General features: G+C 38.6%; 1 protein-coding gene across 1 annotated transcript in view; it reads right to left on the reverse strand.

Annotated features, from left to right (window-relative positions):
* Positions 1–15549, reverse strand: part of SUCLG2 (succinate-CoA ligase GDP-forming subunit beta) — a 366012-nt gene that overhangs the window by 273380 nt on the left and 77083 nt on the right. The window lies entirely within an intron of this gene.

Genomic DNA, 15549 nt, shown 5'->3' on the forward strand with positions numbered 1-15549 from the left:
TTAGGAAAAAGTAATTTTCAGTCCATTCACCATGGTCCACTCACCAAGCCTCAACACCTAAGGTTAATTTATTCTGTGTGCATGAGCTGGGGTTCTTCCCAGCAAGCAGCAGAAACTGACTGTGGCTGAAATAAACATGGCTGAATTGCAGAAAAGACACTGCCATTACTTGGGTGGGGGGCTGCACATTATCACAAGACAGGAGAATCATGCTCAGGAAAGGAGAAAGAACCAAAGGCAGTAGCAGTAGCCAGGAACTGTCAGAAACTCACCATAAGAAATCTATTTCCCCATTATTCATAGAAAGCAGACACTGGTTCAAACTCTGATGGGCTACATTAGCATTACAATTTTTGTTTGCCTTTCTAGTCCCAGATTCAAAATAATAATCAGCTGATTTAGCAGTAAAATGAAAACTTTACTAGACAGAAATCAGTTTATAATAAGTTTATAATGACCATCATCTCACCACAAAGGCTCTAAGATCCTTTTGGAAGATCCTAAGCACATAACTTGATATCGCAAAACCACAACAAACAAGGAGAATTATATTTTAATCGTCTATGGGATTAATAGTGCATGTCAATCAATAGTCAATGGGCAGCAATTCTCTTTTTATATACAATACAATTTCTTACTGGTCTAAGTAATTCACCAGGCTTTAGGATGTAATTATATGAAACGAAAAGAATAAATTATATTGATGAACAGAAATACAGTAGCTGAAAGCAATCTAAAGTTAACCAAATTCAATAAAAGCTCCTTATCTCCCTTTCAGGATACATGTCATTAGCTCAGAGAAGATTAATTTCTTCCTTCATATTTCAATTTCTTTTCAGGCAAAAATATAAAAGTGAATTTTTTTAAATATAATCTTCTTGCTCAATCAAATGTTGAAAGTCTCATACCAACATGAAAGGGTAATTAATAAATTGTGCGTATCCCCCAAACTAAAGGGTAGTGGTCTGGATATCTTTCCCTCTATGTTTATTTGTAAACGCTCTTTTAAATTAGGCCTTTTAAGTTCTGTAATGCGCATTGCTTTCTTCATCTTTAAAACAGAACTGAATCCGGTCCCAGGCGCCCCTGCAAACGGCCCTCACTCCACTGCTTACCCCAACAGGTGGCTGCGGGCATGGCCTCTACGCCAGGGGGTGTAGCCACAACAGCAGGGGTGTGGTCTCCTGTGGAGCACAGTTATTTTCCCCCCTTCACTGCATTTCAGACTTAGGTCACAATCTGTATAACCTATTTCTTTGAAGAACAACCTGGCCATCTCAATCACTATATGACAGTAGTCCATTAGCTATTCTAATTTCACCAAAAATATCAGTGAACAAAAGAAGCTGAACAAGCCCTTTATAAAAAAAAAAAACATATCCTCCAAATCTTCACTAGAGGCCTCACATAAACCAGGAGGAGGGCCTGAGAATAAGGAAGTATTCTAGAAGGGAAAAAAGGCTACCATTATTGATTTAGCTCATCCAGCATTGGATAGAGAACTGGAAGGTTCCACCTCTATAGTTCCAGAACAATATGAAGAAACAGCGAAAATCCCGACCATTAGAGGAGGATGAAAAAAAGATTCCAGAAGCCTCAACAGGGGTTACCCACAAATACGATCTCTCAGATAAAGAATTCAGAGATGAAGTGTTGAATATGTTCAATGAACTCAAAATAACCATGGAACAGACAGCCAATAAATTAATGGAGGATATGAAATAAATAATGGAATCGTCCACCAAGAAAATACAGGAAGAAATGAGAGCAGAAATTTCAAAGCTACTAACAGAAGTGACACGAATAAAGGAATCAGTACATGAAATAAAAAACTCAGTAGGTGACCTCAACAGTAGAATGGCTATAGCCAAAGACAGAATCGGTGAGCTTGAATATGAGTTGCAAAAAGCTTACAGGAAACAACAAGTAATAGCAAAACACCTCAAAATAGCTCTAGGGCGAATCAGAGTCCTAGGGGATGACCTCAAGAAGAACAATATAAGAATAATCAGAGTACCAGAAGGACAGGGAGTAAGCCCAATGAAAGAAAATAGAGTTAAGGACATCATTGCTAAGAAATTCCCAGAGCTGGAGAAGGCAGGCATCCAGATCCAAGGAGCCTGAAGGGTGCCGGCTAAAAGAGACCCTAATAAAAAGACTCCAAGACATATCATAGTCATTATGATGGATGCCACCGATAGAGACACAATACAAGAAAACACAAGCAGCAAGGACAAAAAAGAAAATTACATACAAAGGAGCACCCCTTAGGTTTACAGCAGACCTATCAGAGGAAACCCTCCAAGCCCGAAAACAATGGTGGGATATAGTGAAAAAGCTCAATGAAATGAACACTTCACCAAGAATACTTTACCGAGCTAAACTCTCACTAAAGCTCGAAGGAACGATACACTATTTCATGGATAACCACACCTCAGGAACTTCATAGACTCAAAACCAAACTTAAAAGAAGGACTAAAGGGGCCGCTGTGAGATAAGAAAAACCCCTACAAGCACAAAAATCCCTATAGAAAGATGGCACAAAGCCCCATGACAATAATCTCTCTCAATGTCAATGGTTTAAATGCACCAATTAAAAGATACAGAGTGGCGGGGGCTGGAGTGATAGCACAGCGGATAGGGCGTTTTCCCTTACACGTGGCCAACCTGCGTTTGATTCCCAGCATCCCATATGGTCCCCCAAGCACAGCCAGGGGTAATTCCTGAGTGCAGAGCCAGGAGTGACCCCTGAGCACCACTGGGTGTGACTCAAAAAGAAAAAAGAAAAAAAAATACAGAGTGGCAAAATGGATTCGAAAAATAAACCCAACATTTTGCTACCTACAAGAAACACATATGAATAGTCAGAACAAACAAAGACTCAAAGTCAAAGGATGTAAAACAATCCTACAAGAAAACAACTCCTTCAAAAAATCTGGGGTGGCCATACTAGTATCCGAAAAGATAAACTTCAGGTTGAAGAACACTAGAAGGGAAAGCAAAGGTCATTTTTTACTAATCAAGGGATACATTCAGCCTCAAGAAATCATAGTTCTAACCGTGTAAGTACCTAATGAGGGACTAGCTAAATACTTAAAACAACTGCTAACAGATCTTAACAAGGACATTGCTAGCAACACAATAGTAGCTGAGACTTCAACACTCCCCTATAACCTCTAAGTAGATTAACAAGATTAAAACTCAGCAAGGAAACACTGGCTTTGAAGGAAGAGATAGAAGACAGAGGACTAATAGATCTAAACAGGGCTTTGCATCCCCGAAAGAAAGAATACACATTATTTTCCAGTGTATTTTCCAAAAGAGATCACGTGATGGGTCAAAAAACAGACCTCAAAAGAATCATGAAGATAGAAATTGTATCAATTATTTTTTCAGGCCACTATGCACTGAAGATAGAACTTAATTAACCAGAGACCAGAGAACGAAATCAAACACCTGGAAATTAAACAATTCAACGTTCAACAACGAGTGGGTTCAGAAGGAAATAAAAGAAGAAATCAAAAGATACCTGGAAACAAATGAGAATGAAGACATTATTTACCAGAATCTATGGAACACAGCTAAAGCCATTTTAAGGGAAAAATGTATAGATCTGCAAGTATTACTCAGGAAGGAAGAAAGGGCCTACATAGATAACTTGTCTTCACAGCTCAAGGCCTTAGAAAAGGACCAACAACAGGAGCCCAAACTAAGCAGGAGGAGAAAAATAAAACTTATGAGCCAAAACTGACAACATGGAAACCCAAAAGACAATATGAAAGATCAATGAAACCAAGAGCTGGTTCTCTGATAAAATAAACAAGATTGATAAAACACTAGCAAGACTCACACAGAAAGAGAAAGAGGAGAGAGAGAGAGAGAGAGAGAGAGAGAGAGAGAGAGAGAGAGAGAGAGAACCCTAATACACCGAATCAGAAATGAAAAAGGAGTCAACACAACAGAAACCAAAGAAATTCAAAACATCTTCAGAGACTACTTCAAAAGTCTATACACTCTCTCCTTATGGGTGTTATGGTTTGCAATGGAGATACTGGGTGGCTGTCTTGTTCAGTCTATAGTCTGCTTTCAACCTGCCTCTCCCATCCTGAGTGGATCCTCCATGACAGTTTAGTTGGTGTTCATTTCTCTATCTGAGCTGCCCTCTCCCGCAGCATGTGAGGTCAGCTTCCAAGCCGTGGAGCAGGCCTCCTGGTACTTATTGCTACTATTCTTCGGTGTTAGTTTCCCATTCTGTTGTTTTATATTCCGCAAATGAGCGCAATCTTTCTGTGTCTGTCTCTTTCTTTTTGACTCTTTTCAATTAACATGATACTTTCCATGTTGATCCACTTATTTTCAAACTTTATGACTTCATCATTTCTGACAGCTGCATAGTATTCCATTGTACAGATGTACCAGTTTCTTCAACCACTCATCTGTTCTTGGGCATTCGGTTTTTTCCAAATTCTGGCTATTGTAAACAGTGCTGCGATAAACATACAGGTGCAAATGTCATTTCGACTATACTTTTTTGCCTCTCCAGGCTATATTCCCAGAGTGGCACTGCTGGATCAAATGGGAGCTCAATTTCTAATTTTTTGAAAATTGACCATATTGTTTTCCAAAAGGGTTGAATTTGGATTCCATTCGGCATTCCCACCAGCACTGTAGGAAAGTTCCTTTCTCCCCTCATCCATACCAACAGCAGTTGTCTTTGTTCCCCTGGATGTGAGCCAATCTCTGTTGTGTGAGGTGATATCTCATAGTTGTTTTGATCTGCATCTCCCTGATGATTAGTGATGAAGAGCATTTTTTTCATGTGCCTCTTAGCCATTCGTATTTCCTCCTTGAGAAAGTTTCTGTTCATTTCTTCACCCCATTTTTTGATGGGGTTGGATGTTTTCTTCCTGTAGAGGTCAACCAGTGCCTTGTATGCCCTTGATATCAACCCCTTATCAGATGGGTATTGGGTGAATATCCTTTCCCATTCTGTAGATTGCCTTTGTATTCTAGTCACTGTATCTTTTGCGGTGCAGAAGCTTCTTAGTTTAATATAGTCCCATTTGTTTATCTCAGTTTCCACTTGGTTGCTCAGTTGTGTGTCATGTTTGAAGATACTGTTAACTTCAGTATAATGGAGGGTTTTGCCGACCTTGTCTTCCATGTATCTTAAGAATTGTGGTCTGATGCTAAGGTCTTTAATCCATTTTGATCTGACTTTTCTGCATGATGTTAGGTCGAGGTCTAAGCCTATTTTTTTGCATGTGGTTGTCCAGTTATGCCAGCACCATTTGTTGAAGAGGCTTTCCTTGCTCCACTTCACATTTCTTGCTCCCTTATCAAAGATCAGATGATCATATATTTGGGGTTGCATGTACGGATATTCCGCCCTGTTCCATTGGTCTGCAGATCGGCCTTCGGACCAGTATCATGCTGTTTTAATTGTTACCGCTTTGTAGTAAAGTTTGAAGTTGGGGAGGGTGACGCCTCCCATTATCTTTTTCCCAAGAATTCCTTTTAGCTATTCGTGGGTGTTTATTGTTCCATATGAATTTCAGGAGTATTTGATCCATTTCTTTGAAGAATTTTATGGATATCCTTATGGTGATCACATTGAATCTATACAGTGCTCTGGGGAGTACTGTCATTTTGACAATGTTAAGTCTTCCTATCCACGAGCAGGGAACATGCGTCCATTTCCTTGTGTCCTCTTCTATTTCGCTGAGTAGCGTTTTGTAGTTTTCCTTGTAGAGATCCTTCACCATCTTATTTAGGCTGATTCCGAGGTACTTGATTTTCTGGGGCACAATTGTGAATGGAATATTTTTTTATTTCCCTTTCCTCTGTCTCGTTATTTACATATAGGAAGGCCATGGATTTTTGTGTATTGATTTTATAGCCTGCAACTTTGCTGTACAAGTCTATCGTTTCTGTGAGTTTCTTAGTGGAGGTTTTAGGATTCTCTAGGTATAGAATCATGTCATCTGCAAATAGTGAGAGCTTGATTTCTTCCTTTCCTATCTGAATTCCCTTAATGTCTTTTTCTTGCCTAATTGCTATTGCAAGTATGGGGGGGTATAAAAGGGGGACAGCAAGGGGAGGGGGGAGGAACACTGGTGCCATTGGTGGAGGAGAATGGGCACTGGTGAAGGGATGGGTATTCAAGTATTGTATAACTGTAACACAGGCATGAAACTCTGTAATGGTACTCTCACGGTGACTCATTAATAAAAAAATAAAATAAATGAAAATAAAAATAAAAATAAAAAAAATAAAAATAAAAATAAAAAAAGACAGCCTTGTCTTTGTTTGAGCTGCTACAACATACCATCAACTGGATAGCTTGTCAACATGGATCATTATTTCTCACACTTTGGGAAACTGAAAGTCCATGTCCAGGGCATCAACAGAGTAGGTGTCTGATGAGATCCTACTTGCTCAGAGCACCTTCTTCCTGTGCCCCTCATATTATTAAAAGATGCTTTGGCATCTTTGATAAGGATGTTGATCTCATTTATGACCAAATTGTTTCCCAGAAGCTCCACCTTCATGTTGAAATGTTTGGATTTCAACATCTGATTTGGGGGGGAGAGACAAGAAGACTATAGCAGCCCTCATATCTGGTTAGCCTTGAGGCTTTCTATAAGTGGGAAGGAAAGACTCATAGGTTGCCAGCTGAAAGTTGAAGGCAGCCCTAAGTACGCAATCAATTTGTAAGTAAAGATTAGGAAATCTACTATTCCATTGCAAGTATCAAAGTCACTTTTAATCACTAGCTGACCACTGAAATAACTGGACCCAAACTTCAATAATATGCCAAAAAGAAAAAAAACATCTATATGCCACAAAACAAGAGAAGAAATGGATAGATTCCTAGATTCCTATAATCTCCCAAGGCTGAATCAAGAGGACCTGGAATACCTGAATAGTCCTATTAATATCAAGGAAATTAAAACTGTAATCAAAAGTCTTCCCAAAAACAAAAGCATAGGTCCAGATGGATAGATGGATTCACTAACAATTCTTCCAAACATTTAAAGAGGATCAACTGCCAGTTCTTTCCAAGGTTTTGCAGGAAACTGAAGAAACAGAAACCCTACCAAACAGTTTCTATGAGGCTCATATCTCCCTAATACCAAAAGCAAACAAAGACACCACAAAAAAAGAAAACTACAGGCCAATATCCCTGATGAAAACAGATGTGAAGATTCTCAACAAAATATTAGCAAATAGACTTCAACAACTCATCGAAAAGATCATACACTGAAACCAAGTGGGATTCATCCTGGGGATGCAAGGATGGTTTAACATTCGGAAATCATATCAACAAAAGAAAAGAGAAAAACCATATAATCATATCGATAGATGCAGAGAAAGTGAGAAAGCATTTGACAGATCCAGCACCCGTTTATGATGAAAACTATCGCCAAAATGTGTTTCAAAGGAACTTATCTCAATATAGTCAAAGCTATCTACTACAAGCCTATGGCAATGAAATTAAATTAATTAATTTACTTATTAAATTTAATTAAAGCATCATCCTCAGTGGGGAAAAATTAAGAGCCTTCCCCCTAAGATCAGAGATGAGACAGAGATGCCCACTCTCACCAATTCTGTTCAACAAGTACTGGAAGTACTATGTTGCAACATAGTACTTGCAATAGCGATTAGGCAAGAAAAAGATATTAAGGGTATTTAGATAGGAAAGGAAGAAATAAAGCTCTCACTATTCACAAATGACATGATACTATATTTAGAGAACCCTAAAGCCTCTACCAATAAACTCCTACAAACAAAAGACTTGTATAGTAGAGTTGCAGGCTATAAAAACAGTACCCAAAAGTCCATGGCCTTCCTATATGCAAATAATGAGAGACAAGAAAGTGCCTTGAAAGAAGCAATCCCGTTCACCATCATGCCTCAGAATATCAAGTACCTCGGAATCAGCTTAACTAAGGAGGTAAAGGAACTGTACAAAGAAAACTACAAAACACTTCATCACGAAATAAAGGAGGACACAATGAAATGGAAAGATATCCCCTGCTCATGGATTGGTAGAATTAACATTATCAAAATGGCAATACTCTCCAAAGCATTATACAGATACAGTGCAATACCTATAAGGATACGCATGACATTTTCAAAGAAGTGGATCAAACACTCCTGAAATTCATATAGAACAACAAACCCCAATGAATAGCTAAAGCAATTCTGGAAAAAAAAGAAGATGGGAGGCATCAACTTCCCCAACCTCAAACTCTGCTACAATGAGGTAATAATTAAAACAGCATGGTACTGGAACATAGGCAGAGCTGCAGACCAATGGAACAGAATTGAATATCCTTATACACAGCCTCAAATATATGATCACCTAATCTTTGATAAGGGATCAAGAAATGTGAAGTGGAGCAAGGAAAGCCTCTTTAACAAATGGTGCTGGTGAAATTGGACAACTACATGCAAAAAAAAATGGGCTCAGATCTCTACCTAACAGCATGTACGAAATTCAGATCAAAATGAATTGAAGACCTCAACATCAGACCAGAATCCATAAAATACATTTAAGACAAGGTTGGCAAAACCTTCCACGACATTGAAGCTAAAGGTATCTTCAAAGATGACATGCCACTGGCCAAGCAAGTGGAAACATAGATTAACAAATGGAACTATCTTAAACTGAGAAGCTTCTGCACCTCAAAATAAACAGTGACCAAAACACAAAGACAGTCTAAAGAATGGGAAAGGATATTTACCCAATAACCATCAGATAAGGGGTTGATACCAAGGACATACAAGGCACTAATTGAACTCTACAAAAAGAAGACATCCAGGGTCTGGAGAGATAGCACAGCAGGTATGGCGTTTGCCTTGCACGTGGCCGACCCGGGTTCTAATCCCAGCATCCCATATGGTCCCCTGAGCACTGCCAGGGGTAATTCCTGAGTAAAGAGCCAGGAATAACCCCTGTGCATCGTCGGGTGTGACCCAAAAACCAAAAAAATAAAAAAAAGAAGACATCCAACCCCATCAGAAAATGGGGCAATGAAATGAACAGAAACTCTCTCAAAGAAGATATCCGAATGGCCAAAAGGCACATGAAAAAATGCTCTACATCACTAATCATCAGGGAGATGCTGATCAAAACAACACTGAGATATCATCTTACACCACAAAGACTGGCCCACATCCAAAACAACAAAAGCAACTGGTGTTGGTGCAGACGTGGGAAGAAAGGGACTCTCCTTCACTGCTGCTGGGAATGCCGACTGGTACAACCCTTTTGGAAAACAGTATAGATGATCCTCAAAAAGTTCCAAATTGAACTTCCATTTTACACAGCGATACCACTCTTGGAAATACATCCTGGAGACGCAAAAGAGTATAGTAGAAATGACATCTGCATTTGTATGTTCATTGCTGCACTGTTTACAATAGACAAAATCTGGAAAAACCTGAGTGCCCAAGAACAGATGACTTGTTAAAGAAATTTTGGTACATCTACACAATGGAATACTATGCAGCTATTAGAAAAGATGACATCATGAAATTTGCATATAAATGGATCTATATGGAAAGTATCATGTTAAGTGAAATGAGTCAGAAACAGAGGGAGAGACGTAGAAACATCACACTCGTCTGTGGAATATGAAGAAACAAAATAGGAGGCTAACACCCAAGAATAGTAGAGATAAAGACCAGGAGGTCTATTCCATGGCTTGGAAGCCAGCCTCAAATGCTAGGGAAAAAGACAGCTCAGATACAGAAGAGAACACCAAGTAAAGGGTATTTGGAGGACCAACTCGGGTTGAGAGATGCAAGCCGAAGGTAGACTAGATTGAACACACTGGCACTCAATGCCTCTAGTGAAAACTACAGCACCCAAAAGGAAAGAGAGAGCAAAATGGAATGCCCTGCCACAGAGGCGGGGTGAGGTGGGGGTGGAGGGATTGGGGGTGGTGGAAGGGATACTGGGATCATTGGTGGTGTAAAATGGGCACTGGTAAAGGGATGAGTACTTGTTCATTGTATGACTGAAACGCAAGCACGAAAGTCTGTAAGTATGTAACTGTACCCCACGGTGATTCACTAATAAAAAATAAAAAAAAAAAACAAAACTGAAAAGCAGCAAAACATTAACCATACACACAGTAGGAATCTGGCAATTATCTACTGATTGCATTTATTAAATGTAATCCATAACGGAGTAAGGCATGTAATAAAACTCCTAAGAATAGGTAAGAGAAACAATTCCTTTCTTAACATTCGATTACAAAAGCTACTAGAAATTAACATTATCTACATATTAAGAACTTAATTCACCAAGCCAAATTACTATTTAAGTCATATATAAATCCATTTTCTGTGCAGGAAAATGAGGCTTTCAATATCATCATTATGAATTGTTTCAGAAACAAAGGTTTGCTTTACTCATTTTCAACCAACGTTCAAATTAACAAGCCTCCTATAACTATATAGCAAAAATGTTCTATTGCCCAAAGAGATAGAACAAAATGAATCATTAAGAAAAAATTAATGCAGATTACAGTTTCTATAAATTGCACCATAGAACCTGCCACATTTAGCTTTAATTCAATCATCTAATTTTATTAATATGCATTTTCCATCTTAAAAATGCTGACTCAAACACAAAAATCTCACAGGAATATCATCATCAAGTTAGTAAAGAGGAAAAATGTTTGTAGAGAAGATTAAATCTAATCTGGCGGGGGTTGGACTGATACCAGTTTTGTCAATTAGGAGCCGTATAACTTTTGCAAGATTTTAACTCTATCCTGCCCATTCCTTGCTTTGCAATGATGCTATACTGAAACTGTCAACAGTTTGGAACAGACTGACTGACAGCATGAGAGATGGTCTCCCGTTATCAAAAGCTGGGGAAGGAGGAGACATGGCAACAAGTCCCATTTGGATCAGGAAAGCCAGAGAGGACTGTCAATGGACACCAACCTGAACTGCAGGTTCAGATACCAAAAAATTAAAGAAGTTTCATTTGTCTTTTAGGCCATACCCAGATACGATCAGGGGTCACTACTAGCTCTGCAGTCAGGAACAGGGATAGGAGTGCTTATGGCATTCAGAAGACCCTAGGGTGCTGGGGAGAGAGCCCTGGTCGGCTGTGTGAAAGGCTGGCAAGCACTTACCTGCTGTACTATTTCTCTGGTCCATCAAGAAAAAAAAATTGTATGACAATCTAGAACAAGATTACTGGATATCAAAGTCATAAATAATATCATTATTTATCCGCAAAGTATTTTATAAATATTTTATTTTAGACCAAATCTGAATTGAAGTAGAAAGACAAGCAAATATATTTCATTTAGAAATTTTAAAACAAATGAATTCTCTGAACACAAATCCATTGAAATTATACACTTATATGAATAATAACAATAAAATGTCATATAGCACTTACTGCATGCTAGGTATATTATCTTTCTATATAATTTTTCCTGTTAACTATCACAAATGTAAGGCAGAGGTGCCATGTTCAAGATGTGCATGATCAAGCTTTATTTGTTTTCTTTCTTTATTTCATTTGGGAGGCCACAGCTGTAAGTGCTCACAGCCATTGTCATCAGTGCTTAAGGAACTGTGTGGTGTCAAGGATCAAACCCAGACTTCCTACAAGCAAAGTATGTGCCCTAGTCCTTTAAACTAGATCTCCCCACCCTCAAGCTCTGCTCTTAACCTTAAGCCAATTTGGCAAAACTGCAAAACTTACAAGAATATAAACACTGTGAAGTTATGCATGCCAGATACTTCTTTTACTTTCTCAATGACAAACACACTTCTGTTATATTTTTTGTACCACTTTCTCTTTCAATATTGTAAATTTCCTCTCTGATCAACAAGAAAAAGTCAAAGGAGATCCATCTACCATAAGTGCTCAATGAATACTTATTCATTCCTCAACAGAAGTATTTTGGGTCAGTTCTCAAAATTCCCTTTAGCTCTAAACTGGATTACAAAGGCCCTCCTCTGCCCACACTATAGAACGGATTATCATAAGTATGTACAGAGCATGGTACACACAGTTGCCTTATTCTCCATCCCTCTGTTTCCAGTTTTTCTCAAAACCCCTCCAAATTGTTTTCTTCCTCAATTTGAATATTTGCTTAACTGGTATTATTAATGATCTTCCCCTCTCCTATTGTCCTGGGCCCACAATGTAAATGACACCTTGTTAATTCCTATGGAGCAAAAATTCTGCCTTGCAAACAATATAATCCTCAAACATAAAAATGTGGCCAAATAAATGCTTTAAAAAATCCATAACAAAGAAGCCAGTTAGTTCAGTAACTTCCCATCTTCATAAAATTTGAAAGATAAATACTCTCACAGCTATGCCTGGAGCTGGGTGGGGGAGGAGAGGTAGGGGAGTGTTAATCAGCTGTCTTCCAGAATTCCCTTAAGAAAGACCCTAAAGACCAGAAACACTATTGTGTCAGCACATTTAAGAAAATAATGGGGAAAATAAAGACCAAAGACCAATGTGAACTTTACATTTCTTTGCTCTCATTACCCAGTTCCCCAAGCCATAAGAGGATTAAACAAAAAAAAAATGATCATTTCATAGAAAAATGTTAGAATACTAACCTTTACTAAGTCTATTACCACAGGTCACCAAGGTTCACTAAATCTAGGTTGAGATCTAGCTTTGCTGAGGGAGCACGATGTGCTTGAGTGTAAAATGAGAAGTGCTGGAGGCATAAAATACGAACCAGATTTGTGAAGATTAAAGGGGGAAATAATGAAAAGAGATCATTGAGATATGCTTTAGGTTGTGTTGAAATATCATTTTGGATGTAACTGAAACAATCTATGCTACTAAAATTAACTTTATTCATTCATTTTGACTTAAGGTGATTTAGAAAACACAGGACTGGAGAGGTCAGGGATTTTCCTAGCCGTGTGACCCTTGTACCACATATGCTCCCTGAGCCTGCCAGGCATGATCCTGGAGCAAAGCCTAGTGTGGCCCAAAACCAAAAGAGAAAAGAAAAGGAAAAATTATAAAGTTTTTTTCTGTGGCTCACATGTCTATTGTATTTTATATTTCTATTGGACAGAGCAAATCCAAATTCCCTATAAGAGAATCTGTATGACAACAAAAGGAATGTTCACTGAAAAAATAGCAGAGTCAGATACCAAGATTCTCAATATCTTAAGTAGGAGGATTTGCAGATTTTCTACCATGTACAATTTCCCTTAAATACAACAGCATTGGGAGCTAGAATAATTATATTTTTGCACGGTAGCACTGTCGTCCCATTGTTCATCAATTTGCTCGAGCAGGCACCAGTAATATTAGTCATGTTAATCTTACTTCACCTAAGGAAACTAAGGCACAGAAAGGAAAAAGCACTTAAGTCTTTTACCATACAGAGATATAAAATGGGACAGAAAAATACTGAAATAAAGTAAGTGTGCTGTCAAAATGCAGCCTTTCTTCCCTGGCCCCTCTGGCTTCTCTGTGATTTTCAGTCTGTATTGCTGGGCTTAATAAAGCATAGCATATCAGTATGATAGGTATAGGGGCAGCAGAGAAATGGACACTGGAGCTTTGTAGACTGAAGCTGACGCTTGCACTTGGTGAAGGATGTGGTGCAGAAATGTATTGTGCATGAAACTCTTCCAGTGTTAATTCTGTAAATCATGATGCCCATAATAAAATTTTTTAAAAATTGAAAAAAATAGTTATTTTGGCTAATTTTGGAGGAATGGATTATGCGTTTCTCTTTAGAATGCTGCAATTGCACTATTCATAATAGCCAGAATCTGGAAACAACCTGAGTGCCTGAGAAGAGATGTATGGAGAAAGAAACAACGGTACATCTACACAATGGAATACTACACAGCTGTTAGGAAAAATGAGCTCATGAAATCTGCCTATAAATGGATAGACTCAAAGAGTATAATGCTGAGTGAAATGAGTCAGAAGGAGAGGGACAGATATAGAATGACTGCATTCATTTGTGGGATATTTAAAAAAAGACACTATGAAACTAAGGCCAGGGAAAATGGGCCAGGTCAATGGTTGGTTAATGGTGTGGGAGATGTATGGTAGTAAAGATAGAGGAGGGGCCATTATGACAATATTAGTTGGAAATAATCGCCCTGGAAAAGACTGAGTGTTGAAAGCAAGCAAAGGGATATACATTAAAACCTTTCAGTATCTGTATTGCAAACCACAATGCCTAAAATGAGACAGAGAGAGAGAGAGATTGAGAGGAGAGACACCTACCACAGAAGCAGGCTGGGGTGGATGTGGGAGGGAAACTGGGAACAACACAGATGCTGGAAAATCACACTGGTGGAAAATAGGGATTGGAACACTGTATGACTGAAATGTATCATAACCAATTTTGTAATGCTCTATCTTATGGTTGATTCCATTAAAAAATAATAAATTAAAATTAACAAAAGCAACCAGTGCTGGCGTAGATGTGGGGAAAAAGAGATGCTCCTTCACTGTTGGGAATGCCGACTGATCCAGCCTTTCTGGAAAACAATATGGACAGTCCTTCAAAAACAAGAAATTGAGCTTCCATATGACCCTGCAATACCACTTCTTGGAATATATCCCGAGAATGCAAAAGAGCACAGTAGAAATGACATCTGTACCTATATATTCATTGCAGCACTGTTCACAATGGCCAAAATCTGGAAACAACCCGAGTGCCCTAAAACAGATGACTGGTTAAAGAAATTTTGTTACATCTACACAATGGAATACTATGCAGCTGTTAGGAGAGATGGAGTCATGAAATTTGCTTATAAGTGGATAAACATGAAGAGTATAATGCTAAGTGAAATGAGTCAGAAAGAAAGGTACAGGCATTGAAGTACTGCACTCATTTGTGGAGTATAGAATAATATCACATGAGGCTGATAACCAAGGACAGTAGATACAAGGGCCATGGGGATTGCCCCGTAGCTGGAAGACTGCTTCATGAGTGGAGAGGAGAAGGCAAATGGAATAGAGAAGGGATCACTAAGAAAATGCTGGCTAGAGGAACCAGTTGGGATGGGAGATGCATGTCGAAAGTAGATAATGGACCAAACATGATTTCCTCTCAGTGTCTGTGTTGCAAGCTATAATGCCCAAAAGTAGAGAGAGAGTATGGGGAATATTGTTTGCCATAGAGGCATGGAGGGTGGGAAAGGGGGGGGTATACCCGAGATATTGGTGGTGGGGAATGTGCACTGGTGGAGGGATGGGTGTTTGATCATTGTGAGATCGTAACCCAAACATGAAAGCTTGTAACTATCTCATGGTGATTCAATAAAATTTAAAAAATTTTAAAAGAAAATTAAAAAATAAAAACACAAAAAATAAATAAAAATTAATTAAACAAAATGATGTTGTGTCCTCAGCCAAATTTCACCCAGTCACTAATCCACCAGTGAAAGAAATAGAAGATGGAAAAATTCAGAAAAATTACCAGAGAGAACTGCTCTCACGCAAAAGATTAAAGGTCTTTCACTAAACTTATTTGCCTTTGCAAAGGAAAGTTCTTCACTGCA

The sequence above is a fragment of the Sorex araneus genome, chromosome 4, assembly GCF_027595985.1.
Source record: "Sorex araneus isolate mSorAra2 chromosome 4, mSorAra2.pri, whole genome shotgun sequence".
In the NCBI taxonomy this organism is placed as follows: Eukaryota; Metazoa; Chordata; class Mammalia; order Eulipotyphla; family Soricidae; genus Sorex; species Sorex araneus.